Source organism: Vulpes lagopus, chromosome 8 (genome assembly GCF_018345385.1).
Source record: "Vulpes lagopus strain Blue_001 chromosome 8, ASM1834538v1, whole genome shotgun sequence".
In the NCBI taxonomy this organism is placed as follows: domain Eukaryota; kingdom Metazoa; phylum Chordata; class Mammalia; order Carnivora; family Canidae; genus Vulpes; species Vulpes lagopus.
In genome coordinates, this window is record NC_054831.1 from 5,391,415 (window position 1) to 5,416,022 (window position 24,608).

Here is a 24,608-nt window from a genome sequence, read left to right on the forward strand (position 1 = left end):
CAGCTCTTTGAACTGCATCCAAGCACCTAGTTCATGATGTCATAACTGCTCACCCGAGACAAGGGCAGAGATCTGATTTCATTTTGTAAAACGCAGTGCACCTGGGTACCACATAATAGCTCTGTAAGGCGCATATTATACCAAGTATGATTCATTCCTATCATTTGGTTTTAGGCCAGAATCTGATAACACAAACCAAATACTTCAACTGCTAGAAGATGCTTAACTGGGAAAAACAAAACCTTTTCTTTTCCTTCTGACTTTAGACTTAACCATATATATATATATATATATATATATATATATATATATATATATTCTAAATACTCCACATGACTTTTAAACAACAACCAGAAAAAAAAAAAAAAAAAGAAAAAAAGACGCCAAGGGAAGAGGATCTAAAATGTATTTATCTTGCTGAACTTGGATGCACTTCAGGGTTATTAGCAAGCTGTGCCAAGCAGCATATGAAATCAGTGAGATAAGCTTTGAAGCATATTAGCTGTGTGACCTTAGGCAAATGACTCAAACTCTCTGAGCCAAAATTTCCTTATCTGTGAAGTAGGGAGCACAATGCCTAACTCAAAGGATTGTTGTGAGGATTAGATTCAATAATAAAAGCCCCTTGCTCAGTGCCTGGCACATCATAAAGGCTCAGTACATGTTGGTCTTCTACTTGTTTCCATGCACGGAAAATATGAGTGTGGTACACAGAGTGGGTTTCTGGCCACCAGGCCTGGCCACCTCTCTCACTGTGCGGTGGCGAGGCTTGGTTGGGAGGGGCTCCTACAGGGCTGCAGGACTCCGTCTTGATTGACCTCAGCTAATTATAGTTACCTTTTCTCCTCCTGCCAGTGTGATTGATGCTTACAGCTGCTGGTCAGCATATGTCGGTCACCTGGCCACAGTGATTGGGTCAGGGACTGGCCAATCGGCATAAAGCTCAGTGGCTTATTTTTCTCTCTCTGTATGTGAGCTAAGGAGCTGAGGCCCTGCCTGCTGGGGAAGGTGCCTTGTGATCAAGGGAAGCCTGCTGCTCAGCAAAGCCAGCCACAGAAAAGGGTAGAGCAGAGAGTATCTCGAAGAAACAGGTGGGAGGGGAGCCCTGTTTGGACAAAGCCTGAGCTGTACTTTTCAGTTACCTAACCACTGTGCCACCCTTTCATGCACCTGCTACCTCTTGGAGCTTCCCTAAGAAGAGACAGTCATTGGCACTCACCTTAGGGTTTTGATCCAGGTCTACACCTAGGCAAGAGTGCATGCTGTTTTAGCATTTCTACCAATTGAATCATTTCTAATGGGTTTTATGTGGACCAAATCCTCCACAGTAGATGCACGAGTGAAACTTCCACTATTAGACAAAACCCAGTTGTATACAGTTGCCTCTAATTTTTTTGCTGGTGGGAACCACCTGCAGAATGCTGAACCTCTGTAATTCCTCAGCACAATACTTCAAGAGCATACCATTTAACCCAGTAATCTAACTTCCAGATACTTCACTTGCGACATAGCCCTAAAGAAGAAAAATAGCTTGTACAACTGTTATTGTGGCATTATTTATTTACCTTTTTTTTTTAAAAAAAAGATTTATTTACTTATTTTAAAGAGAAAGAGATAGAAAGGCAAAGAGCACAAGCATGAGGGACAGAGGGAGACGAGGAGAGAGTCTCAAGCAGGCTCCATACTGAGCATGGAGCTCTGTGTGGGACTCGATCTCACGACCCTGAGATTACGACCTGAGCTGAAACCAAGAGTCGGCACCCAACCAGCCAAGCCACCTGGGTGCCCCTACTGTACTATTATTTAATTTGCTTTCATAACTCAAAGTATTTTTGGATAAAGTCAAGATATTTTGGATATTTTTGGAGCATATGTCTCAGGATTTATGCTCTAGTGTGAATTGCTGGGAAGAAGCTCTCTGGTATAGAAGTGATACCCTGGGTTGCCACAGTGCTAGTTCAGGCTCCCTCCTTATACAGTGCTGCGTACCTGATTTGGCTAATTAAATCTCTGTACTTTTTTTTAAAAAAAGATTTTGTTTATTTAATCATGAGAGATACAGAGAGAGAGAGGCAGAGACACAGGCAAAGGGAGAAGCAGGCTCCATGCAGGGAGCCTGACTGGGACTCGATCCCGGGTCTCCAGGATCACGCCCTGGGCTGAAGGCAGGTACTCAACTGCCGAATCACCTGGGTGTCCCTCCATACATGTTTTTGAATTTCATTGAGTCCAAAGAACTTGGAAGGGATTCAAGCAGTATATGTCAAAATCCACATTGATTTCCCATAATAAACAATTAGTTCATAAGAATTAGCAGAGACAGGAAAAATTAACAACTTTATAAAGCAATATTATAGAAAAAAAATCACTAATGAATGCAAAACAGAAACAAACAACAGCAGCAACAACAAAACTGCTCAGGAGAAACCAGAACAGGGGCATCTGGGTGGCTCAGTGGTTGAGCGTCTGCCTCTGGCTCAGGGCGTGATCCTGGGGTCCTGGGATCGAATTCCAGCATCGGGCTCCCCTCAGGGAGCCTGCTTCTCCCTCTGCTTGTGTCTCTGCCTCTCTCTCTGTGTCTCTTGTGAATGAATAAATAAAATCTTAAAAAAAGAGGAGAGAGAGAGAAACCACCACAGATGTCTCCCAATGAAATGGAGTTCTGTAAGAAATAGGAGAAAGTGTTGCAGGTTTTCTAGTGTGCATTCCTTAGAACATTCGGGAAAGATTGCACGTGTCGAAGTTGAGCAGGCCATCACAGGGACAGACAGTGGGATTGGGCAAGAATGTGTGGAAATGAAAAACATAATAGTGGAATTTAAAATCCTAAATGGAAGCAGTGAATAACAGATTCTACGCTGCAGAAAGCTGATTCAGTAAGTAGATGATGTACAAGAGAAATTGTCCTTGTACCTAAAAATGAAGGTCAAGGGCATGAAAATGACAAGGCAGTGAAGTGATGGGAGGAAAACAAGGGACAGAGGGCAGTTCAAGGGGACCTCGTGTACATGTCAGGAAATGGAGAGGAAATGGAAAAGAAGCAGAAAACAAATAGAAATTTTCTTGAGCTAAAGAGAGTTGGACATCCAGATTGAAAAGGCTCATTAAAATCAAAGCAAAATTCATTAAAGGAGCCCAACATCTGGGTGTAGCATAGTGACACTTTCTTATTTCAGGCATAAAGAAAACAAACAAAAGGAAAAAAAAAAGGAAGCAACAAAAACAAATCAGAAAACCCCAAAAGAGTCAGAAATCAGCCTGGCTTCTGACTTCTCCACAGAATCAAAATGCAGAAGGCAGTGGAGTGGCGTCCTTAGAATGCCGAGAGAAGAGTGATTCTGACACAAACGTCTAGAGAATAAGGTTGGCCGCACGGATAAGCAAGTCAGGGAGCTGCTGCACGCAGGAGATGGAGAGGAAAGCAGCTCTGGATTCCATTTCCTCACAACTACAAATTTAAAAGCACCTTTTATTAATAAAAACATTAGTAAAAAAAAAAACCCACAGAAACACCAGAAAAGTGAAAAATGTAGCAAAATGGGAAAATAATGCTTCTGTGTCAGACTGCAGAGACGTCAATACTTTTAAAGCATCACAGGGACGCCTGGGTGGCTCAGCAGTTGAGCACCTGCCTTCGGCCCAGGGCGTGATCCTGAGGTCTTGGGATCGAGTCCCACCTCGGGCTCCCTGCGTGGAGCCTGCTTGTCCTTCTGCCTGTCTCTCTGCCCCTCTCTCTCCGTGTCTCTCATGAATAAATAAACAAAATCTTAAAAAAAAAAGAAAGCATCACAGGGAAGAGCTCTTCCTTTCTAGGCATCTCAGCACCATGCTCACCTATACATTGAAAGCAATGACAGATGTCAACTTGCTGAAGTTTTGCATCATCCTTTCCAGAAACAGCCTCTGGAAGCACCGGATGCACACCCCTTCCCTCCCCCTTTCCTAGGGGTTCCTGGGGCAGCGTCTGCACTTCTGCTTGGAGGGAAGCTCAGACTGATGATTCAGCAAGTCGCAGAGCAGGAGAAGGATCCCATGTGGCTCACCTTGCTTACGGGGCAGCCGCACAACCATAAGCATTAAAGCCTCAAACCCAGCTTGAGTCTTCGACAGCTGACGAGGATGCCTGCAGGAGCCCACCCCAGCCCCGCTCTCCGGGCACCCCTCCTGTCCTCCCTCAGGGGTGTAACCCACGCCTGGAAAGCCATTTGGCTCAATATCACCCAAACACCCACTGTGTCTTCCAACCTTTCCTCCTCTGTTCATCTTCTTTCCATCTGGAATCCACTCCATCCTTTCAGTGCTACCCAAGCTTGAGATACCTGCTGTGCTTCGTAGCTGGGCTGGGCACCTGTCAGGAGACAAAGCCAGTGTCGGGCACATTTTCTGAAGGAAAGGACTTCCGTTTTGATCCTCAGACTCCTACAGGTGGTCCTCGATGTGTGATGGGTTGACTTACTGACTTTTTGCTTTACAATCATGCGAAAGCGATAGGCATTTAGCAGAAACCATACTTGGAATTTGGAATTTGGATCTTTGCCCAGCCTAGCGGTGTGCGATCTATCTGGTCCTCTCCTGTGATGCTGGTCAGCAGTGGTTCCCAGTCAGCCAGCGATCACCGGGGTTAACAACCAATACACGGACAACCCTTCTGTGCCCGCACAGCCGTTCTGTGCCTCACTCTTAATACAGGACATTGCATGAGGTAGTAGTGCTTTGATGATCAAACAGGCTTTGTGTCAGAAGATTTCGCACAACGGTAGGCTGATTTCAAGTGTCTTGAGCACGTGTCAAGTAGCTAGGCTAAGCTCTGGTGTTTGGTAGGTTAGGTATATTAAATTCATTTTTGATTTATGGCGTTTTTGATTTATGATGTCTTTATCAGCATATAATCCCTTCACAAGTTGAGGAAGAGTTGTAGTTTGGTTTTTTTGGTTATAAGAAATTTCTATTTCTTTCCTACTTTCCCAGCTGGTTGACTTTGGATGCATTTTTTTTGCTGGCTTCCAGAGCCTTCCCGCATCTGTCCTGAGGATTCTTAGTCAGTCAGGCTTCCCGAGAGCTGGGCAGCAGCAGTGGCGAGGCCGGTGGCTGAAGGCTTTATCCTATTAAGCTTCCCAGGCCATGCTGAGCATGCTGGGCGCCTCAGGCCAGAGGCTTCCTGCCATAAGACCTCACTCATCTTTCCATTAGCCCAGCAGCTGGGCACCTGCCACTCTCATAGGGTCTGTCCTGGCCACTTCTAAGCTTCTTCTCTGATTTCCCCAATACCATTGGTTTTTCCTGAGCCCCAGACCCTCCTCTGACCCCCACCACATTCTCTGTACTCTCGCAGAGACTTCCCATCATGTTCTGCCCAAGGATCCAGTGTGACCTTACCACACCCTAGGACACAGTCCAGATCGGCCTAGGGATGAGACAGCCCCCTACTCCAGTGTGATTCTCGTTTCCTGCCTTGGATCTGTGTTGGAGTCCTGATGCCTCCTGGCCAGACCACGTTAAGCTGTCCCATTTGTACTACGGGTCACCAAGGCCCATCTAGGGGTCCTCCGAGGCAGGTTTAGGTCATATCTGAAGCTAGACTTTTGCCACCGGATGATTCTTTTTCTCTCTGACTAATCCAGTGTAGGCAAATGCTGGATTGTTTGATGGGAAGTTGGTTTACTGCTCAAGGTCATGTGTCTTGAGGGACTGTCCTTTATCCCTCACCCCGGGGACATGGGCTCACAGGGAGTCAAACATGTTCAAACCTGGACTCTGCTAGCTGGGATGACAGGCAAGGGATAGGATAGAACTTGCGTAGGTCTGAGCTTCCTCATCTGGAACAGGGAAGCAGTAATATCGAGTTCTGGGCTCTTGTGAATTAAATGAAATCAAAAGTGCAATAACACGGGAGGGGCTCAGCACATAGACACGTCTTTCTTTCCCTGCCATTGTCCCTGGGCCCATAGCTGAAGGTTCAGACTGGGACCTGGGGGTATTGAAACATAGATAGACTTCGTTGTGGAACTTTTGTGTATTTATAAAATGTTATTACTTGCAAGGCAGGAAAAAAATCACCGTGTATTTGACAAATATTATGCATTTTCTGAGACCTGCCACTAATGTCATGGGCAATCCAAAGTGTTTCAGTTTCAGATTCAGAAGGCAAGCAAGTTCTGCTCTGGGCGTTTAGACCATTTGAAATAGGCTGTGGAAGGGTTTATTGGGGTGATTGACTTTGAAACATTTGGTAGTTCAAGAAAGTGCAGAAATTGGAGGTAGGTAACAGAAAGACACATGAATGCTCGTTAAGAGGCAGGAAACTAGAGCGGTTCTGAGACGTTGAGATGAATGTGTGACCGTCTAAGTGAGCAGGAGCAAGGCTAATGAGGACGAATTTCTGCCTCCCAGCTCTCAGCAGACCGTGAGCCATTTAAACTGGGAATAAAAGAGCAGCTTCAGGCTAGACTAAATCAGGTGTTTCTTCATATCTGAGTACTGGAAAACATCGTCCCAACCACACAAGCTGTGACCTCAGAGTGAAGTCAGGCCCTCAGACATTGACTTAACTCCCATAGAGACTTTGGGGCCCTCGACCGAACGTCCCAGAGGCCTCAGTGCCATCAGCCTCCCCACCCCAAGGTTCTGAAGCCCAGTTCCAACCACAGTCTTTCCTTCTGTTTTCTGTTTTTAAAAGAAGGCCAGCTAAAGCTTGCAGAGGCAAAGTTACTGATGTAAAATGGGGCAAGTTCCTGTGGATTTGAGACAGCACCTACCAGAGGCACCATTCACCGAACCTCTGATTTCTAATGCATGGGACCCAAAGGTAGAGGCGAAAGTCAAGCACGCGATGCACAGACACTTTCTTTCATTGGGCAGATGAAGCAGAGTGTTGTCTGCAGGATCAAAGGCCAGGAAAAATCCATTAGAACTGCAAACAGTCCTGTGTTGTTTTGGGCACGTTCTCCACGAGCCGGTGAAACAGAACAAGAGTCTGTATGAAAGGACAGTGTGCAAGTCGGCCTGTCTCTTAGCATCTCATCCCAAGAAGGTAGAAACTGGCAGACGTCGAGACCTCCCCCAGGTAAGTGACTTAGTCTGAACTTTTTAATGACATGAGAGGGGAAATTGCTAGAAATCTGTTCCAAAGGAGGCCCAGGAGCAGTTGAGAATCTCTGAATGTGGTTCAGCCATCCGGGGAGGGGGACTAATCAGGATCCCCAGCGTGCCCCAGCCAAGGCAGCCGTGTCCCCAACCTGTCCTCGGATGTAATGAGCTAGCTCAGGTCCTCCAAGAAGATTTATTATTTCCGAGGCTATGAAAAGCTTGAAGGAAGATTAGGATTTCAGAGACTCCTTGTCATTTCTTGAAAATGTTGTTTGCATTTCACTCGTGTAAAGTGGCCAGTTTCTTCTTTCTTTAGTAAATATTCTCTGTCAAAACTGATTATTAGAAAGGCAAGCCTTGTGTTTACTATAACGTGGTATGTGTGGATTTTAATTTATCACCAGTGCGCTGGGGGGATGTAGACAGGAGAACTCTCTTTCCTGGTACGAATAGGAACATCAGAAAAGATCATTGAAAAGGGATTCCATCCCTTCTGATGTCACCAATTGAGTCAGGAATGCATGTGTCCTCTGGGTTAGTTCTGCAAAAGCTTGGATTAGGACATCACATTAGCCATGTGTGTTTGGCGTAGATGAACAACCCGAGGTTGGGGGCCAGCCGGGGAGGCCGATGGCAGTGGCCACCACAAGTGTGTAGGACCAAAGGCTGCTTCCGTTTATGTAAAAGTCTGTTGAGAGGTTTCCCCTCGGGGGACACATCGGTCTGTGAACAGGTGCCCAGAGAGAGGCTTCCCCGAGATCTCAAATAAGTCTATTTTACCCTTTCCTTAGTCCTCGGGGAACCCCCTCTGGGAGTCTGATGAATGCTCTGAACCATTTTTCATGAGAAAAAAAAACCTACACACACACAAACACAAAACAAGCAGGAGATAATTCAAGGGATGCCCGTGTGCCCTTTGAGTGTTTCCAAGCCTCTGGGCAAGGACGACGACACTCATGATGCTGTGGTGATAGGTTATTTCCACTCTACAGACAGAACAAAAGGATTTGGGGGCATGTCTATGTGAAGAGGATGAATTGACAAAACATTTGAAATAAGGAAAACCGTTACTTTGGTACAGAATGCGAACAGGACTGAAGCTTACTTGGCTTTGGGAGATGTTGGTCTAAGAATGGAACTCCCGAGGCATTCCTGCCTTGATCCATTTGGTAAGATCTGAGATGTTTTGAGTGGGGAGAAATTAGCATGCAAAGGTATTTTTCTAGAAAGTAATACAGCACAATAACAAAAAAGAATACACAAATATATTCCAGATTAGGGAAGGAATCAGGTCCAATAAACTCGAACAAACTGCAGCAAGAGTGACATCAGAAGGCCTCATCACATCTCTCATGGCGGTCATTGATCGTCACCGACACATCACTAGTTTTGACAAAAGTGAGGTGCCTCCGAGGATAGATCTCGTAGATAGTTTGCAGGGGTTTGTGAACCGACTCAGATCTGTTCAGTGGATCTTTATAGAGAATAGTTCAACTTGTGCCCCGTGGAAGAAATTTGTATCGTAATTGGAAAGATGCAATTCATTGCAACCAAACCGTGAGCCTCATAAATATTCTGTGGGTTTACATTTATTATGAATTCCACTGTAGAGAAAGTGTCTCCGTTTGTGTTGGCAGCCTGGCTTAGGCCTGTGTCCCTGCATGACTACCGAGTGTCGTTTTAGCTCTAAAAAGTGTCCCAGGTCGATGATAAATGATTTGGTTCTTTTATTAATCAAGGAAGTAGGAAAGACTTTGGTTAGATGTAGGTTTGCGTAACTAAAAGGGCATGATTTGGCCACAAACTTCTGTTCTAAATATGTCAAACCTGGCAATTTCTTAAGGGGCCCATACACAATAGCAGCAGAGAACTGCCCCCTTTAATGCCTTTCTGCCCAATTATAATACAATTATGTCTTTTTGTATAGGATTCCTTATCCTCAAAACAGTACAACTGGAAGCATTTAAAGAAGGCGTATTTTATGTGAAATCATGGTCCTTTTTTGGTAAGCTTTTTCTACTCAACAGGCCACAGGATTCTCCTGTCCTTAACGTGGTCGAAAATGAATACAGAGTAACACAATCCTCTTCTGGACATTACTTAAGCTACACACACACACACACACACACACACACACACACACACGCTTTTATAAGAGGAAAATCAGGAAAAACAAATTTCTTTTATGCCTCCATACCACAATAAAAATGTATTTTACTTAGAAACAGAAGTTAAATCGAACATGATTTAATTTGTTCTCCTAAACTCAAGTTACTGTGTCTCCTGTAACATGCTACTTGTTTGTGTTTACATGAGAGGAAGATATTTGACCATTGACCAACCTGTCATGTTCCTTATCTTATTTTTTTAAGATTTACTTATTTTGAGAGAGAGAGAGAGAGAGAGAGAGAAAACGCATGGGTGAGCATGTGAGCAAGGCGAGGGGCAGCGGGAGAAAGAGAGCCCCAAACAGGCTTCCCATAGAACACAGAGCCCAACATGGTGCTCGAACCCATGACCCTGAGATCATGACCTGAGCCGAAATCAAGATTTGGATGCTTAACTGACTGAGCCACCCAGGAGCCCCATGTTCCTTATCTTATTGAGGAGACATCTACTGTTCGTAATTTGGAACATTAAAAATTTTAGTTACTGGGGGATCCCTGGGTGGCTCAGCAGTTTGGTGCCTGCCTTTGACCCAGGGCGTGATCCTGGAGTCCCGGGATCGAGTCCCATGTCGGGCTCCCTGCATGGAGCCTGCTTCTCCCTCCTCCTGTGTCTCTGCCTCTCTCTCTCTCTATGTCTATCACAAATAAATCTTAAAAAAATTTTTTTAGTTACTAAATAATGCTTTTAATTTAATCAAACGTTAATGGCTAATGCATTTATACACATTAATGTTCAGGAACCAAATGGTAGGGGAAAGTACCTCCTCTCTGTGCCATCCACTGAGCCAGTTTCCAATCTCATTTTCAAATCTCATGTATTCTTGGAGAGTCCCTCCATGCACACATACCAATATCTATAATAGAGTCTTATTTTCTCTCCTCTCTTTTTTACCCAGAGGGTGACATAGTAGGCACACTGCTCTTTTTTCTTTTCTTTTCTTTTTTAACAGTATGTCTTGGAGAGTTTCTGTGTCACACCTGGGGAGTTTTATCATTCTTTTTACACTTGTGTAGTAGTCCACAAAATGGATATGTCATTGTAAAACCAGCCCTCTATTGATGAATGCTTAGGTTGCTTCCAGTATTTTACTATCTCAAAGCTTCAACATATCATTTCATTTTTTCCGTGGATAGATCTGTCAGATAAATTCTACAAATAGAGTGGATGGACAAAAGGAGTCGACTTATTGTTTTGACAGATATTGTCCAATTTCTTTCCATTGGGACTATACTAACGTCCATTCCCATCAACTGTGCATGAAAACATTTGTTCCTTGAGAACTTTGCCAGCCGTGTTGTTAAACTTTGGAATCCCGGCATAGTTCTAATTTGCTTTTCTCTTATTATGAGTGAGGTTGAGTGCGTCTTCAGTGCATCAACAGCCCTTTGTAATTTCTTCCCCATGAAGTATCTGTTCATATCCTTCGGGTCATGTGTCCTTGCTTCTGTTTTATTTTTGTTAAGGTCTTATTCTTGATACTTTCTAGGATCTCAGTAGTGTCAGGGAGATTGGCCCTTTCCCTGTGATTTGAGTTGTAAGTATTCCTCGTGTGTTTGAATACGTTTCTTTTGCCTTTGATTATGAAGATTGGAAGTGATTAGAGAAACTGGATGAATTCGGTAGAGACTCCTGGTCACTGATGTTCACAGAAAAGCTCCATGTTGACCCTTAAAAAGCCTGTGTTAGTTGCCTTACCCCAGGCTTTCTGCAAGGTTCCCTTGCATTAACTACTCTTTTACTAAAATAAAACTGAATGCTTAAAGTGTTGGAAGCTAAGAGTAAGGCAAAACAGGGAAGCTCTCCAGTCATTTCTGCTGTACCATTTACTGACTCTACTATGTGCCAATCATTGCGTTGTCTTTTTTCAGCATGAAAAATTAACGACTGTAACAATACGGGGCATATTTATTTCCATCCGTAACCTTGATTCCCTTGCCCTGTGTGGCAACGTCCCTCTCCCTCTGCTTCTACCCCCAGCCTGCACATGCATTCTCTCTCTAATATAAATAAATGAATAAATGAATAAAGAAATAAATAAATAAATAAAATCTTAAAACAAATAAAAAAGTAAAATTACTACAGGCTTATGGATTTGTACACTGAAGGCAAGGTTGCCCAAGTCTATATTTTAACAGGTTCTCCAGGAGCTTGTTCTGCAGTAAACCAATGTTCTAGGTCACTGTGGTTCAGATGTGAATTCCCAGCTCTTGGCTATGGTCCCATTATGAAGACTTCTAAGTTGTTTTGTTTTTTTTTTTAAATCCTGGATTACATGACTGTCTGGCTTCCTTACCGTTCTCCTTAGCTTCTGTGCATGCCGCTGGCTGTTCCAGTCTGGTGGGATGGGAGGTGATTACAAAAGCAATCTTTCTGCATAATTACTTCTAAGTTTGCGGGCATTTGGTTGAAACATCTTTTGTTGGTGTCTCTTTGTATCAAATAATAGCTACTGTTTCTTCCAGGCTTCCACCAGATTGTATTTTACAAAGTTGGTGATAACATTTCCCCCACAAAGATGTGAAGTCTGATTTTCTTCTCCGTGGAGCTGGGCTCACTTGTAACCAACAGGATGTGGCAGGTCTAAAACTAGGTCAGGAATGATCATAGATGATGATTGATTAAGAAAAATAAATGAATTAAAATGTGGTAGAGCGGATGGCAGTGTGGTGAGATGGAAATCCAGAGAAATTCACGGTCACATTACTCAGGGTCAGGAGGATGTTAAACCTTTCTCAGATAGTGTTTTAGGATTTAGTATAAAGAAATACCGCTGGGGTGCTGGGGTGGCTCAGTCAGTTAAGTGTCCGCCTTTGGCTCAGGTCATGATCTCGGGGTCCTGGCTCAAGTCCCACGTCAGGCTACCAGCTCAGCATCTCAGACTGATGCTTAGAGCCTGATTCTCCTTCTCCTGGTCCCCCTGCTTGTGTGCTCTCTGTCTCTGTCTAATAAATAAATAAAATCTTTTTTTAAAAAATGAAATACTGCCAGATTATAATTATAATTAACCTAATTATTTTGAGGAAATACGTATTAAATAAAGTGTCTTTAAACAGAAACACTCATAAAAGAAGGTCACATATCCATCAGTTGACACAAATATTGGGAGCAGAGGCTCTCAGGGGCCCAACCTTGAATTTCCCCTGAGAGCAGTGGCTCAGTATTGGCTAATTCAGGGTTCGAGGCAGTTTTATAGCACATCACTAGCGTCAGTATTGAGACTCGACTGTTTATCAGCGAAGCTGGCCCTGCACTCTCCAGGCCAGTGCGTCGCCGGCGGAGTCCTACAGAGCGACACCAGCCAACAACATGAGCAGCAGAGGGATCTCCTGGCTAAGGCTGGCCTGAGGTCCTGCCTGTCAGCATCTGTGACCTATGGTAAAACGGTTGCTGCTTAATCCACCACGTTCTGGGTCGTCGGAGATGCAGCAGTAGGCGATGAGAGCAGGCTTTGGTACCAGGTGTGCTAACTTTGGGAGGTGTTCTCTCTTGACTTTCTGAGGATAATACTGCAAAGTAGGTATTCCTGAGAACTTACAGATGAAGACACTGAGATTCAGAGGCTTTATGCAGCTCAAGGTCACGTGGTTCTAGAATGGTGGCATGACGATGCAACCCAGCACAGGCCTAGCCCAAACTCATGCCCTTGTCTGAGTACCACTCTGCCTGCTGAAGAGATGTCAGTGGCTCCATTTAATGTGAGACTGACTAGACTTTTTCTCTCCTTTTATGCCCTTCAGGTTGTGTGGCTATGATAACTGGATGGCACAAAGTTTACTCATTTTCAGAGACTCTCCCCTGGAGAATTTAGCAGGACCCTGGGTTACGTGGGCTGCAGGGACTGTCAGCATGGTGATTGGTGCATATATTAAGCAGCAAACCCACCTGTAAATGAGGATATCCTGTCTGTTAGGTAGTGTTCAGGCCTTAGAGGACAAGGATGTGGGGAAGGACTCAGAATGAGAATCGAGATTGCTCTAGAACCTGGCTGACCTGACTCATGTCCACGTGGGGCTTCCTGTGTCCCTGCTGTGTTGGAAAGAGACTGGCCATGCGTGTGTCTCCTGAGAGCCAGGCTGAGTGACTTCGTATAAGGAGGGGGTGTCTACTCCAGGAGAGACCCTGGGGCTTGGCTCCCAAATGTTGAGAGGAAAGGTTCACGGACATGCGGTCTGATGTGGCGACTGTACTTGGTGTCATCACTGCTGATGAGGAGGTGGTGAGCAAGTCAGCTTGGATATAGAGTCCAAGCCAACAAAGGCAAAAGGAGTTTGGCTGGACTGGGATGGGCGACTGCTTTGTCCTGAGTAGGGTAGGGTGGGTTGGGTGGGCAGAGTAGGGTAGCAGCCCTTGCTAGAATGAGTGGGTTGAAGGGACACTGTAGGATGGTGCATGTCTTCCAGCTACCTGGTGTTAATGTGCTGTGTATCCAGCTTCTGGAGAAAGCCACTTGGTTATATGGCAAGCCCCCGTGTCAACCTCATGCCATGCTGTGAGGCAAATATTGTGGTCAATGGAATCATGGCCCCTTAGGATGTCCTTTTCCTAATCCCTGAAACATGCTACCTTCCATGGCAAAGGGGAATGAAGATGGCTAATCAGTTTATCCTAAAATAGAGAGTTTTTCCTAGATGAGCCAGATGGACCCAGGGCAGTCACAAGGATCCTTACGAATGGAAGTGGCAGGCGGAAGTCAGTGATAGAATGTGGGAAGGACTCAACCCAACCAGCCGTCGCTGGCTTTGAAGATGGAGGAGGGGCCCCACGTCAGGGAACGTAAGAGGCCTCTAGAAGCTGGGAAAGGCAAGGAGAACCGGATTCTCCCCTGAAACCGGGCTGCTGACTCCTTGATTTTACCACAGTGAGACTCATTTTAGGCTTTGGCTCTCCAGGACTAGGAGATAATAAGGCCGGGTTGTTTTAATCTATCATGTTTGTGATTCTTTGTTACGTTAGTGGTAGGAACCTGCTATAGGTATCATTTCCCACCAGTAAGTTGCCAGATCAGCCACATCCATGGGCAAAAACAGCAGAGCTGAAATTTGGTCGCCAAGTCCGTACAATGCCGAGCCTACGTGGTACAGCTGGAAGATGTTGGCTCTCCATCAGGACCTCATGTCATTTCTCTTTGGAATTAAACTTGATAAATGTGAAGCCAAGGGTCACCTCAGCCGCTTGGGGATGTCTCACCGGGGACATTGTGACATTGTCATTAGACCTAGCCATGAGTAACTCAATAAAAATGCAAAATTTGAGGTTTTGGTGGGAAGGGTAAAATAATAATAGAATTAAACTCAACATTTCATAAAAGTGCGAGGGCTGCATCTTAATTCAACCCGGCTCCTTGTCCCAGGAAGTACTGGGGCAGAGCTCAAAGTGAGGAATATTCGAAACTGCTGAGCCAATGGCATTAATATTTATAAGGTGTCAGAGCCCGTGGGGTGCTGCTGACACGCTGGCTGGCGGAGCGTGCTGTTCTGGGTTCGCTGTGGCTCTGCCCTCCACCCCTGCCTACTAAACCAAAGGTTGCCCTGACTTTACTGCCTCCATCGATCCATGTGCTAAGCTATCAATACTTTCCCCAGGGGCCTCCTCTCTCACCCCAGGTGTTTTCAGATGCCACCTGAGCGAAAGGTCACCTTGGCATCCTGGTCGGCCTCCCTTTTTACAGCCACGACCTTGTCTGCATTTCAGGCTGTGATATTTGTAGCCCCAGGAACTGCCTGGAGGATTCGCAGGGTCAACTGAGGGAATCGGGCCCCGCGGCCCCTTCCCTCTGTGTCCACTTCAGTCGAGCAGCTTCGTGCTTCCAGGTCTTGTGGGTTTGCTTCCACTTGAGATCCCGTGTCTGGAAGGCGGTTGGCTGCCACGGAGAGCGTGAGGGCTGGTGTTGGGAGGGTCTGCAGTGCTGAAGCTGTGGGAGGCTTATGTAACCGGTTAGTGTGGATGCTTCTGAAGACCAGGCACTCCCCACGTCGCCGGGGAGAGGCTTAAATGAAGGAGACAGAAGTGGTGCCCAGGAGGAGCTCACGGCCTTAGTGAGCTGGAACGTGGCACCGGGTGATCACCGCACTCTCTCGGCCTCGGACTGATGCTCAGTGCGTACGATTGTCACACCAAAACGTGTGTTTTCTTACCAGCGTTATCTGATGGCTGGTGTCCTCTCCGTCCCATGATTCTGGGGGGCTCTCAGAAGTGCTGCACCCGTACCTTAGGATGTGGGACCCCAGCCCCCTGCGGCTGCCCTGGCCCTCGCTGCCCTGTCAGTCCCTTCTGCTCTCTGGTTGGGGGTTGATCCCTGGGCGAGTGCAGTGTGGACTGCTCTGGGGGCCGAGTGGAGACAAAGCCCCAGCCTCTTCTGGTGCCCGCAGGTCTGGCTGGCCTGGGAGGAGGACCCCTCTTTCCATCTTGGCTCCAAGGCTCCTGTCCCCAGGATTTCGATCAGGAATCTCTGGGCTCGATCAGGGTCCCCTGGTCCGGGGGTCTGTTGTCCTCTGATGACTGTGGCTTTGTTTCAGCCGCATCTTTTCTCCAGGCCCTCTCCTGGGAAAATTCTGTCCTAATAGACTCTTCTACTAATCCCTCCTCAGAACGGGCTTCTGGTGGTTTCGGCGTCCACCCCGACCAGCCCCCGTGCCTGCGGTGGATTGAGCTTTTCCTCCCCAGAGCAGGCTTCTGCCCTTAAATTACTTGGGAGTTCCTCTCCTCCCAGACAGGCTGGGAAGGGGGCCAGCGGCTCTGCCCCCACTTGGCCTTGGTCATCCTAAATGACATGGTCATTTACAAGACAGTCACCACCGGGAACCACGAGAGCTGGTGTCGCCTGGCTGTGCACTGACCCCTCGGGCCTCCTGTGGGCCCTGCCTTCCTGCCCTAGGGTTGGGGGTGGGTGGGAACAGGCGAGATGTTGGTGGCATACGTGATCTCTTAAACAGTGTCATGACATTTAAAATAGGACATTTCACATAAAAATCCAGGGATCTGGCTTGTCTTGAGAAGCTGTCAGTTAGGTCCCTCTGGGTCCCCAGAGAGCTGTCGGCTGCTGCTTCAGCCGGAGTGGGGGTGCGCAGCCCACACGGCCCACTTGGCCCAGATTACTCCCTTTCCCACTCAGCCCCTGTGGGCTCCGAATAGTCAAGCCCTGTCTGACTTGCTGCGGCTTCCAGAAGAGCTTCTGTTCACTTCCTCCAGGCCACGCACACTCGGACCCAAGAGAGAACTACCCCTAGATAGGAAGCAGAGGAAAGGGCTCTGTTCAGTAGTGATCAAGAGGAGGAGAGGGCAGATGAAGGTCACCAGGGGCCTCCTCCCATTGCCTCTTTCCCCATGTTGGTCCACGTTGGGGAGAGATTCTCTGCATGGCCCTACTTCCTCAGGAGCAGCAGTATGGCTGGCGGTGGACGTGATGAAATGGCTCCTCTTGGACTAGAAGGCGGCCCTGGACACCATTTTCCGAGGCTCCTGGCTCAGACTCCTTGCTGTGTCCTCACATGGTGAGAGGGGTGAGGAGCCCTCTGGGGTTTCTTTTACAAGGGCACTAACCTCATTCATCAGAGCTCTGTCCTCAGGGCCTCCCAAAGGCCCCACCTCCTAATCTCATCATCTTGGGAGTGAGTCTTCCCACATATGAATTTTGGAGGAAACACAAACATTCAATCTGCAGCAATATCCTTTTTGAGACCGGCTTTTTTCATTCAGTCTAATTGCCTCGAGACCCCTCCAAGCTGTTGATGTATCAGTAGGTTCACTCCTTATGGCTGAGGAGTGGCCCAGGGTGTGTACGTACCAGGGTGTGTTTATCATATTCCCATCAAAGGGCATCTGGGTTCCCGGTTTTTTACTGTCATGAATAAGGTGCTATGAACATGTAGGTATAGGTTTTTGGGCAAACACTCCATTACGACTCTCTGCTTCCAATTTTCAGAAGAGAAAACAAAAACATTACTCTGTGTAGGGCAATTCCCATGGAAAGACTGACACTTGGTTTACCGTTTACATCCAGCTTTTCTCCCGTCCCCCAGTTATTCATTCTCAAAGTCCTTTTTTTTTTAAAGTTAATTTTTAAAAATTTTTATTTATTTATGATAGTCACACAGAGATTGAGAGAGAGGCAGAGATACAGGCACAGGGAGAAGCAGGCTCCATGCAGGGAGCCCGATGTGGGATTCGATCCCGGGTCTCCAGGATCACGCCCTGGGCCAAAGGCAGGCGCTAAACTGCTGTGCCACCCAGGGATCCCTCAAAGTCCTTTTATTAAAGAGCACTTATTCTGGGCAAGGTTCTCGGTGCCTGGGTCTGCAACAGGTCCTGTTTCACGTAGCTTAACCTGAGCACACATGCAAACAAACAAGTGCTCTGGAGAAAATTAAGCTGGGAAATGAAGTAGAGTGCTGCAAGATGGAGCATCGCAAGCACAACCTCCTTAAAATCCCATCAGCCTAAGCTTCCCAAACTAGGGTATTCACACTCCTCAAAGCACATGGTGGAGCAGCGTTTCTTAGGTTTTAATGTGCAAAGGAGTCCCTGCAGATATTGATTCTCTTTGTCTGGGATGAGGCCAAGATTCTGGATTTCCTATTGCTGGGGGGTGGGGGCAGGGAGATGCTGAGGCTGCCAGCGGGGGGGGGGGGGGGGGGGGCGGGGAGGGGGTCTGACCACATTTTGAGTAGCAGGTGCTAGACTCAATATAAAATGAAGCCTCAGAAAAGACATACCACATTAACAGTACTTGGTGGGATTTTGCTTTTGATGTTAAACATATCTATTTATTATTTGTGAGTAATATTTTAAACATACTACTTATATATAGTACATAAAATATGGGAGGAGATGAAGGGTTCCCTATGAATTTTAAATATAAAGAAAGAAATCTACTGTAGGCAACCTCATTAGGACTAGATCTCCAGCCCCCATCCAGCTTGGAAATGCTTGGGTGGAAAATTTGGAGAGGCACCGCGTCTGGGCGCCCACTTGCATGCTTACCTGGGAAGCCCAGCCCTGGCTGCTGGCCGTGTCGCTTCTCGGGGTCTGTTTCCTGTGAGCGGGGCCCCTTCTGCAGAGTCCTCTGTTGTTCCAAGACGGGGTTGGAGCTTCGTGTCCATGTGGGAGCCGCTTGTCCTGGGATTTGCCTTGGGAGCCTGAGGTACATTTACCAAATCTCTGTTGAATAAATCTGTGTCCTCTGAGGACCCAATTAGATGTTGAAGAGAGACTTGATTTCTGAAGCCTTTCTCTTTAGTAAATAGTCTGGAGCTCCCCCAGTAAGGTCCAAGCAATAAACGTATTCTAGTTTGGTATCCACTTCTTGCCTAAGAGTTTGCTACGGGCTCGGCGTTAACGCACCCACACCCCACACCTTCTCCTTCATCTGTTTCCTTTGGGATTTCACTTGGGTGATGCCCATGTGATGGGGACACTGCGCACATTTAATTCTGTATGCAGATGAGATGGCCTGAAGCAATGGAGCTTACTTCCTGGACCCTCCCTCCCTCTGCTCCTGTGGGAAGGGATAAAAGCACAGGTGGGGAGGTGCTCTGCAAGAGAAAAGCTGGGTTTTCCATCATCCTGCTTCCTTCCTATTCCATGGATAGGCCATTCAAACCCACCTTAGCCTTCCAGCAAAGAAAAGTGGTGGAAATTGGATCTGTAGATGAGAATGGATTTGCAGCAGAGGGTCCTTGCATGGACCTGGGTCTGGGCTGCCGGGAGGAACAGATTCTGTGCAGCATGCAGCTGGGAGGTGGTGAGCACTAATGCCCGGCTCCCCGCTGCCCAGAAAAGGCTGCGCTCTCTTCATCCCGGGCATTGGCTGAATTGCACTTCCCAGACCCTAACGGGCAGGTGTTGGGAGCCAGGCAGATGGGGCTGATGGAACTCGGCAGAAATGCCCAACTCCACTTCCCCTTCTGAGCCTGGCCGTGAACTGTGCCCTGCAGGATCCCCTCACCCCCACCTTCTCCAAGAACCCCTTTCCTGAGAACTCTGCAAGCTGTATGTTGCAAAAGGCAGCACCTCCAGAGAAGAGCGAGCTGGGTGTCTGAGGAAGGTGAGGGGTCGTGTCCCCTCCTGTCACACCCACTGCCCACAAAGTCAGCTGAAAGTACACTTCGCTGCGTTAAGCCAACAAGATTCCACTGTTGTTCCGGACACCAGCAGCCTTCCCAGGCTGACAGCACTGGCAGGGCCACCTCTGAAGTAGAAAGGCTGGTCAAGCAGGACAAGGGGACCCTCCCTTTACCTGGATTCCTGGTCATGGTAGTGTAGCTACGAGTACATGGGAAGGAGAATGAAAACAAGGCTCTCTGATATTATTTCAGATTCTTTTCCTCCATGTGCCTCCTTGTTCTTAAAAAAAAATGGCAATTCTCAGCTGAATGTCAAAGCACTCCATGCTCAACGTAGAAAATAGGGGCCAAACATGGAACCTGAGAGATGAAAATAAAGATTATCTGTTGCTTCCTTATTCAGAGGTAGTTGCTGGCCACAGTTTGATGTATTGTTTCAGTGTGTGTGTGTGTGTGTGTGTGTGTGTGTGTGTGTGTTAGATAATATTTGTACATTTATATGTAACATCTCATTATATTCAGGTGTGAGCATTTTCACCTGTCATGAAAACATGTGAAAGGATAATTGCACTGGGTGATAACATTCTCTTAAAGGCTAGATTCTGGTTGATTTAAGCCTTCTTCCATTGCTGGGTATCCGCCTGCTTGTCATTCTAGTAAGAGCTACTGGGCCGCACATCTTTGTACGTGGGTCTTTATTCAGACCCGGGCTGCAGTCCCAGGACGTACCTTCAGGCTGGAATCTTACGGGTGGGATTACCGGGAGGCAGAGTATAATGGTTCTAAGTCTTTTTGAACCTATGGCTAAACTACTTTCTGGAAAGATGATGCGATTGACATTCCTGAGCATGAAGGGAGCTTTTGTTACTGTCTTTAGAAATGATGATACTTTGGCTTAACTTTCTCCCTGTCATCTTGTGGAAGGGGTGCAATAGGAATAGGAATCTCGTTCTGAATCACTAGTTCTTAATTTTGGCGGGTGGTGATAGCGGTTATAGGTTCATTTAAGATCCTGGGGAAAGAGATGGATCTTCAACTTCTCTGTATCCTCTCCCTGACCCCCCACTAGTGCATGATTCAGTGTTTGGAAGAGAATAATGGGGGAAGTGGAAATAGGGAGAGCCATGAACCCTGATGAGGAGTGATGGAATCGGCGGTGAGGATGGAGGGAAGGTGATGTGCTCAAGTGAGGAGGGGGCAGTGTCCCTTGGACCGGGTGAGGAGAGGGGGAGGATTATACTCCGGGATTTGGGGCTTTCAAATTATTGTGTTTTGTCAATGCTGAGCCCAGACCCTCACTGCCCACAGTAATTTTCTTTCCTTCCTCTCCTTTCATCCTGCAGTGTATATTCAGCATCTGTGAGCTAGGCTTTGCATCACATGGTGTGAGTACAACCCTGAATATGACCTCTTCACCTCTCTGCCCTAACCCTGCCTCTATAGGAGAAGGAGAAGGAGAAGATAACAACATAAATTAAAAACTAAATAAACTTCAGCTTGTTATAAAATGTAATGAAGAAAGACATAGAATACCTAGGTAGAGAGCACGGAGGATGTATTAGCTATCTATTGCTGTGTAACAAATTACCCCAAACTTAGCAGCTTTGGACAGTAACCACCTATTATTTCTGATTCTGTGAATCAGGACTGTGGGAGCAGCTTAACTGGGTGGTTCTGGCTCAGGGGCTGTCATGAAGCATTAGTCAAGCTGTTGTCCTGGGCTGAGATCTCATCTTAAGGCTCATGTGGGGCTAAGAGTTGATTCTAGGCTCACTCCTGTGATTGCTGACAGACCTCAGATCTGCATGGTCTGTGGCACTGAGGGCCTTAGCTCTTTGCTAGATGTTGGCTGAAGCCCCCCACCCCCCCTGCAATAGTTACTCAACATTTGATCCTCTCCTCCACAGGGCAGTTCACTACATCCCAGCTGCCTTCCCCTAGAGGAGTGGTCTGAGAGAGAGAAAGACAGAGAGCATAAGAGATCGTGTGAGTCCAGGATGGAAGCCACACTGTTCTCCTCACCTAATGTGGAATGACATATCCCTTCTGCTGTATTCTCTTTGTTACAAGTGAGTCTCTTCTTCCAGTCTGCATTCAAGGGCAGGAGAATCAAGCTCCATCTTTTGAAGGGAGGAATAGCAAAAAAATTGTGGATGCACTTTTTAAAGCTACTACCAAGGAGAGATAGTGGGGGGTGGGGGTGGCATTGCTTTATGGAGGATGACCCTCCAGGTTTGTAAAGGCATAGTTTTAATATTATTAAGAGCTATATTGCAAAAAATTTATACTGGTCCACAACATTTAGCTAAAAATCTTAAGGCAAGTATGTTTCAGATTTAAGAAATTTTAACATTTTAAAGAAGTAATATGCTGTATGTGTCCTGTGTTACATAAAACCCTGTAGTGGGGCCTAGGGCTATAGCCTGTAATTAAGCCCATTAATATTTCTGCAGTGAAACCTCTGAATATTCATACCATGTAGGATAAATATAGACTCTGAATAGCCTTATGCCAGTTAAGGTCATATTTGTGGGCCAATTTATGGCAAACAGAGAAAGAACCGTTTATCAGAGCTTTTTCAATTTTGCAATTGTGGGTAGAAGGTTGTAGACCTATAATAAATCTTCAATAATGTGCCCATCTTATGTAAGGATGGGCTACTTACTCCTTAAACTATTGCTTTACCAAATACTATGCAAAATTCGTGAGATGATTTTTTAAAATCCTAAAACCCCTAAGAGATGGTATGCCATGGTGGAAAGGGTTTGTTATTCCCAGGATTGGAACCTTCCGGTGTAGGAGCAGAAAAGTGGGATCGTAGCCATATGCTGAGGGGCTTTGTATGGGAGCCCAAGATCTCTGGCCTTGATCCTGGAATTTGTGGGGAAACACTGAAGAATCTGGACGACTGAGCACATAATAACACCTTCTGAGCGAGGGTTTTGATGAGGAACTCACAACTGGATTTTGGAGAATGCTCTTTTCACTTCCTTCCTGTAAAATCTGCCCCCAACGCCACAGAGATATTTTTCCATCAGGAGGTCAGGGAGCTAAATATTGTTGGCCGCTGTGTCCAAACCAGATGACATTATGGATTTTAAAATGAGGCCATGGTTGAAACTCCAGAAGTTGCTGTTTTGATGTCTGGATCTCTATGGAAAAAAGAAGCATCGGGTTTTAAAGCCAGAAGCCTCCTACTAGGATGTGGAGGAGCCATATTTGATTGAAAAAGTAAAATTAAATGGAAAAAAACCCCAAAAAGTGAGTGGTCATTTTGAGGTTTCTAAATAAAAATTCAAGTTTCTGGTGCTTCTAGAAGGTACGGGTGTTTGGGGTCTGTTCTGTGCTTATGCCCGGGTCTGACCTGGGAGAGGGGTCAAGTGCAAGGCCCTCTGGGTGAGGGGCGGAGGGTGGGCAGAGCCTGCTGCACAGAAGGTGAGACAGGGGAGCGAGTGAGTGTGAGATCTGGGGTGAGCCGAAGGGTGGCCACCCTGACCAAGCGGGTGAAAAGGACCCTTTAAAGATGGAACGAAAGTCAATTCTGAATCCTGGGGGCTGACGCCTGTAGGACAGCGGCAGGCAGCCCACCCCGCGCTGTGGCCAGTGGGCGGGTGGCTTTGGGCTCACGACTCTGTGCAGCACTTTGGTGTGTATAGTTTTAGAAAGAAACCCTACTGCATAGGATTTGTTATCCCCAAGCTAGAGGTGAAGATCTTGGGTGTCAAAACAGTCGTGCAGCATGTCTGCCGAGGAAGGAGGAAATTGCCACTTGGCACTCGAGTCTTGGCTGTGACATCTGTGACATCTGAAGACACAACCAAGAGGAAACAGGGGATGGAGAGGCCTCGAACCCCTCCCTCCTTTCCCCCAGCCTCAGGAGTGTGTATTTTGAGACCAGAATTAAGAATTCTGTGCCAGACATGGTAAGTTCGAGGTGTCTGGTGATACCCACCGCTGCATCCTGACTGTTGTGTCCCACCCCAGTTCATAGCTTGAAGCGCCAACCTTCAAGATGACAGTGTTACGTGGCCCTTTGGGAGGTGAGTAGGTCGTGAGACCAGAGCCCTCCTGGGTGGGATTCGTGCTCTTACAGAAGAGGCCCCGCAGCGCTCCCACACCCTCCATGGTAAGGACCTGGGGGGGAGGCACCTGCTGTCAACCAGAACCCATCATGGGGTCCTTGAGCCGGGACTTCCAGCCTCCAGGACATTGGGTTATCAGTGTCTGTTGTTTATAAGCCAACGTGTGTGGGATTCTGTGGCTGAAGGCCCCAGATGCAGGTTGATATTTGGGCTCCATCAGCCCTTAGGAGGTGCAGGTGAGGCCACGTGGGCTGAGAAAACTCTGGGGTGGGGGTGGGCGGAATCTGAAGACAGAACCCCGGGCACGCCGAGGTTTAACGGTGGGGCAAGAAGGTGCTGGTGTCACTGAAGCCAGAAGGAGAAAGGAGGGAAGAACAGTGTAAAAGCTGCTGCGGGGTGGAGGCTGTGGTCCGAGAAAGGAGACCCCCCTCCCGTGGCCTCAGGAAGTGCTGGGCTGGAAGCCAGGTGGTGAAGTCGGGGCTCCTGGGGTGTGCTGTGAGGACCTACGGAGGAAGGGGAGGGGGCGGGAGGGAGCCGGCCACCACCGGACTGGGAGGCAGGGGCCCGGGGCCACACTCAGCTTTGACAGCACAGGTATGGCCTCAGTTTACCCCTTTGTACAATGGGGTGCCCTCGGAGGTGGGCATGAAGACAAGGTGGTGTTTGTGGGGCTGAGACTGATGGCAGGTGTGGGAGAGGCCAGGGCTCATGGGAGGGAGGCGTAGGGAGGGAAGCAAGAGTGGGCTCAGGGGCCGGGGGCAGAGAACAGGCAGGTGACATCCCGAGCGCTCAGAGCTCACGTCTGATTTGCATTCCTGAAGCTCGTATCTTCTAGTTTTCACAAATCTGTGAAGTCGCTGGGTCACTCCGTGCATCCTGAGCCCGTGTCCGGCCCAGGAGTTCTGCTAAGAGTCGGGCCTCAGGGCCGTGTGCATGGTCCTGTCCCAGAGGAGTCACACTTGAGGGAAGAGGTGCTGCAGGGGGTGCCATGAGGTCTATGAGAGCATTGGGGGCCAGGACACCTCTTCTCACTCTGGGGTGTCATCCGGCTTGGCCCGCAGAAGGAGAAGCTGCTTCGCTGGTCAGGGGCAGGGCCTGGGTCACTGTGCTGCAAAGCCCCCCTGGGGGGCACCCCTCTCTCCTTCCTTCTACAGGCCTACACAGAGCCTGCCGTCGTGGGGCAGGACGAGCCAGGGGTGTCCGTCCAGGC

The 24,608-nt window shown here is 47.4% G+C and overlaps 1 long non-coding RNA gene across 2 annotated transcripts in view; it reads left to right on the top strand.

Moving 5' to 3' along the window:
- The window catches only part of LOC121496669, a 36,346-nt gene extending 13,758 nt beyond the window's left edge, over nucleotides 1-22,588 (top strand). Inside the window, exons 3-4 of one of the 2 annotated variants that reach the window (XR_005989303.1) lie at nucleotides 20,660-20,701; nucleotides 21,224-22,588. This is a non-coding gene — a long non-coding RNA (uncharacterized LOC121496669). The remainder of the gene's footprint in view (nucleotides 1-20,659; nucleotides 20,702-21,223) is intronic. The other variant, XR_005989304.1, reaches the window with a different exon arrangement.
- The last annotated feature ends 2,020 nt before the right edge of the window (nucleotides 22,589-24,608 follow it).